Source organism: Penaeus chinensis, chromosome 31 (genome assembly GCF_019202785.1).
Source record: "Penaeus chinensis breed Huanghai No. 1 chromosome 31, ASM1920278v2, whole genome shotgun sequence".
In the NCBI taxonomy this organism is placed as follows: Eukaryota; Metazoa; Arthropoda; class Malacostraca; order Decapoda; family Penaeidae; genus Penaeus; species Penaeus chinensis.
The window spans coordinates 33,088,406-33,094,192 of NC_061849.1; positions in this window are offsets into that span (position 1 = coordinate 33,088,406).

A 5,787-nucleotide genomic window follows, 5' to 3' on the forward strand; every position below is an offset into this window, starting at 1 on the left:
AATTGAAAACTTGGATCCAGTGACCCACCTTAGTAGTAATGTCTAGACAACAATTACTCCATCATTATAGGAAAAATATCAACAATTTATACAATAACAGTAACAATCTCCGTACCTTTTTCCATCATTCCAGACAGCAGAAAAGAACGAGTCTCGTCCCAAAATCAACAGCAACGTCGTCGATCTGGAGCTTTTACTCTCACAACTGTCCAAGCCCGACGCATCACATGACCCGTCTTATGACCAGCTGCTCATCTTACAGAATCAGTTACCTGTCGAGACCAACGAGAGCGCGGCTACTCCAGGTAATGTACAGCAGTGGAGACGATGGATGTAACTTTCTATTTTCCATTCGTAATTATTGAGTATTATTATTATTATTATTATTATTATTATTATTATTATTATTATTATTATTATTATTATTATTATTATTCCTTATAATTCATTCAGTATCATTGATTATCTCCTTCCTTTACATGCATTTAAAACACTAAATATATACTTCTGAGTGTAGGAATATTGCGAGGACACTCCGAGCTGACTTCCCAAAATGAAAACCGTTTTTGCTCACATCAGATAAACCGAACGGAAAGAGGGTGCTGCGCCTGGCCGTGTTTTCCGACGATGCTCTCGTGACCCACCTGGCCGCCCTTTACCCTGAAGACCCGCTCACCGCCACCGAGAAGTACATCACCACGGGCGTCTTGGCAGTATGTGTCGAGTGTTGTGATACAAAACATACATTTTCATGATATTTGCAACATGTATTATATATTTTTTTATTATTGTGAAAACTAGGGATGGTAATTGCTGTGAACACTGGACTGGTTAATCATACACAAATTAATAATGATGCCGATATGCATGTTATCAATTACTAACCAATACCAAAACAACTGAAGTACACGTAAACTGTCGTATTTTAAACACGAATACTCCTTCACAGATCGAAGAGCTCATCCAGCAGGCTGTGGGTGAGGGTGTAGAGTTCAAGATAAAGCTGGTGCAGGTGGGCGTGTGGACTGAGAAAGGGGCGACGCCCTTCAACACCAACGGCCTTTCATCAAGTAACTTGCTGAACTTCTGCGAGTGGGCGAGTGCGAGGAAACCTGAGCGCGGCGATCCCGGCTACTGGCATCACGCCATAATGTTGACAGGGTGAGTGTCTTCTCTCATATATCGTGAATATTTCATAGGTCGCATAGGTTTAAAATGTGTAGTTTCATTAGATAGAAGAATCTAGAAGAAGCTGTAACGTTGAACATGACCATGGTTCATAGTTTAATTGTAAAGACCCGCTTTTTGATGTTCCTCAGGAAGGAACTGTTCGAGACGACGAAGGATTCTTTGGGCGTGACCTTCGTGGGCGGCCTGTGCCACCCTCGGACGTCCTGCTCCGTGGTCGAGGCCCACTCCTTCAAGGCCGTCCAAGTGGCCGCCCACGAACTGGCGCACTCCATGGGCGTCCCGCACGACGGCGAGGGGGCGGCCGCCCGCTGCCCCGGCGAGGGCTTCATCATGGGCCAGGCGCTCTCCGAAGAGACCTTCGACTGGTCCAACTGCTCGCGGGACGCCATCAGAGCCTTCCTCAAGTAAGCTTTTACCGTTCCCTTGATACTTTTAATGCTGAATTAACTGTTTTTATTGCCGTCCATGAAAAGTAAATTGGAATGGAAAGCCTGTCAAGATGATCAGCTATATTGATGGTTATGTTTAAAAGATTAAAACAACAAAACGTGGCTGTAGGACGGAATTCCAAACTTGCTAAGTAATTGTTCTAATGGGTGGGTGGAAGCATTGATTGAAACATGCTGACCATCTCTTTGCTTTAAAAAAAAAGTTAATTAAAAAACGGTTCAATTTATTAGTCTATAGTTCTATAGGACGAACCCTGGGGAAATTAGCATAATTTCTAACTTTCAAATGCAGATCCAGCACAAAAAATCTAAAAAAAAAAAAAAAATCGGAATGTATTAACGAATATTTCAACATCAAGCCAAACTACATGAGTGAGAAACCTTTTCAGTATTAGCAACACTTGTATTACATTACCACTTTTCTCTTTCAGGAATGATACGTGCTTGGAGAGAGAGGAGGATAGTAAAGGGTATCGAGGACTAGATCATACCCAGGGAGGACTTCCCGGCCAAAGGTACACGGCGGATGATCAGTGTGTACTGGCACTCGGCGCGGGCTACAGGGCCACTCCGTCAAAGAGGGTAAGGTTTCAGTCTAATATTCTGTCTAGATCATCCGTGATTTCTCACTATATGTTTTTTTTTATTACCAAATTCACTAACAACAAAAATAATATTGATTCATTTGTGCAATTACTGTATTACCAACAAATATAATATTATTCATTTGTACCATTACTGTATTGCAAACAAAAATGATATTGATTCATTTGTACGTCACGAAAGTCTTTCATTTTCTAAGAAGCAAAAATCTCATTGGACAAAAAACAAACAAAAAATAACCTTAATATATACATACTCAACTCAGACAGTGTAGATTAATAGCATGCAAACTGATCACAGAAAATAGGCCCCTTTCCCCACAAAGCTGACAACAAATCTCCCTTAACAGAATATGTGTGAGTACCTCATGTGTACCAACGGCGTGACGACCCGCGGCGTACACCCAGCGCTCCCCGGCACCACTTGTGGGAACAACCGAATCTGTATAGCCGGCAAATGCGGGGCAGGAGGTGGCGGAACACGACCGCCCAGTCAACCCAACCCACCGAGTAAACCTGATAGACCTCCTACCTGGCCTCCTACCTGGCCTCCTAGCAACCCTGATAAACCTCCTACCTGGCCTCCTAGCAACCCTGATAGACCTCCTACCTGGCCTCCTAGTAATCCTTACAAGCCTCCTAACAAACCAACCTGGCCTCCTAGCAACCCTAACAGGCCTCCTAATAGACCTAACAGACCCAGCAGGCCCACAAACAAGCCCATCCCGTTCAGCAGCGTTCAAGAACCAGATGAAACAGACGGACACATCACGAAGAAAGAAAAATTCCCACAGGCAACTATCCCTATTGAGGTAAGTGCTAAAAATCTTTTTTACCTAATGTTTTAATTCATTTCGTACCGTTATGCATACTGTAAGTTTCAGATAAAGTTTAACCTTGTAATATAGCTATGTCTATCTCTTTCTCATTACACACACACACACACACACATACACACACACACACACACACACACACACACACACACACACACACACACACACACGCACACACACACACACACAGACACACACACACACACACGCACATTTTTGTCTACTCACGTCCTGATAATTCTCCTCTCACTTCCGCAGCTGGGGAACATACCTATACCTTACCGCTGTCACTTTATGCCTCCTTTCCTCCACCGTTATATCGGATGCGACAATTACCCCAACCGCAACCTGGCCTCGCCCGACACCACTGGACAATTTCCTGGATATTTAGGCCCCACTGCTGAAATCTATGGACATTCTTTGGTTGATGGAGAAAGCGAGATGCCGTCCGTTCCTGGTGATTCTTCGGTTAGTGGAGAAATTCGCGATCCTACTTTGACTGAAGGAACTCAAATTCTTTCCCCCGATGAAGAAATTAAAAATTCATTCATAGAAGATTTTGCTGTTACCGGAGAACTACAGCAGAGCCTGACCTTCACCGAAGAAATTGAAAATTCCACACATCCTAGCCAAGGTCAGGAACTACTCACCTCCATTCAAGATCTCCAAAATGTCTCTACCACCATGAATGAAGTCGGAGACAGTCAGGATTCCATGCATCAAGTCCTGCCGTCCTCTTCTATCGAACAGCAAGTCCAAGAGGTTATTGCTACCATATACCAAGAGAAACCGACCTCTGCTACTATTCAGGACGTCACCGAGTCCCCAATCAGTGCACACAACGTCATAAACTCCCCAGTCACTGCATACCAAGACACTGATTATTCTGTTTCTTCACATGCGACAAATGTGTCCCTGCCTTCCGCCGAACAAACTGTCAGCGTAGAAGACATTTACTCACTCACAACGGAGAAAGTTACAAATACAACAATTCCAGTTCAAGGTATGGAATATTCCCCTACACATAATGTTACTACAGAACAAGTAAGTACAGCTGAACCGGCCGCAATGGAGCAGCAACAAGCCATTACACAGTCAACTTCCGTAGAAGAAGGAACCCCAACAGAACAACCTTTTACAGAAGCAACCTTTACAAAACTACCTGTTAGTGAACAAATGTACACAGAAAAATCTGGTGCAGCACAGAGTACCACAGAACAGCCTGTTGCAAAACTAACGACTACAGAACAACTTGTCGAAGAACTAACACCTGCATATCAAACTGTTACAAAGCAACCTGCTTTTGAGCAAAATGCTGAAGAACCTGATACAAAACGAATTACTACAAAGCAACCTGCTACAGAACAAACTATCACAGAACAACTTGGTACTGAACAAACCATTACAGAACAGCCTCATACAGAAAAGATCACAACAGAACAACCTACAGCAGAAACAACCACCCGGGAACGAATCACTACCGAGGAGGTGGCAACAGGACAACCTACCACTGAGCAAAATACAACAGAAAAATCTTTAACCGAAGAAATCACCACGGAAAAAACTACTAACGGTCAGCCTACTACTACTGAATCAAGTACCACTGAAGACATCCCGGCAGAGCGACCCGTCCAGCAGGAAGAACCTCCCGTAATGCCGATCACTGCAACACACACTGAACAGACCTTTACAAAACCTGTTCAAAATCCTGAGGGAGACCAGAGCGCCATAGAGAACTTGGAGGAAGAGCAGGGCAATACCATTTTTTCTGTAGAAGATTTCAACGTAGCCGGATCTGGTCTTCACTTCTCCATCCCGTCACACTTGCTGCACGGTTTCTTGGCTCCTGTTCTCATGGGATCCCTGGGGAAGGACGCGCCAATGCCCAAAGGACCTCTAAAGGATGAACATCGCTTCAAAGAAAGCTTCGGTCGCCAACATGATAAGATTGCAAGGTAAAGTGACGCATATCCATTCAACAGTCTGTATTCTTAGTAAATAAATGGAAAATCATATTCTGTCATTGCAAGCATTTTGCTTTTACTAGTTCATTTTGTATTATGCTTTGAGTCTTTTATTCATAAACGCTTCTCTCCCCCTCCCCCTTAAAGGTTCGCCAATCTCCGTGAAGGGCATCATCAGAAGCCTGTAGTAGCTGCCACTGCCCCAACCCACACACGCGCCATCCGCATTGGACCCTGTTCCCGCACTTGTGGAGGTGGTACGCGTTCAGTCACCCAGGTAAATCCTAAATACAAATCTTTACCCAGTTTTTGTATTAACGGTTACCGTCATCCAGTCATATTTACCTAAACCTCTTATTAATAATATACCAATTGTCAACAGGTGTGTGTTAAAATGGACGCTCCAGAAATCAAAGTTTCGGAAGAGTTGTGTGACGGCCTTCCTTACTCCTTCTCGCCCTTCAACCAGTCTTGCAACACTTTCCCTTGCTCGACCCCCAAGTACGTATTTTGTTCACCACCGTTTTCGTTATATGAAAAAAATGGTCCGTGCTTGCATACCAGAAGTCTCAGGCATATTTTACCAGTCTAATCTCAACTTTGATTGAAAATTACATTAAATTTCCCCGTAGATGGGTAGTGGGTCCGTGGAGTGCGTGTTCTGACTGGTGCGGTCTGGGCATCCAGCGTCGACTTGTGACGTGCGGTCTTCCCCTGGTTGCAGGAGCGTCGCCCTTGACTGCTG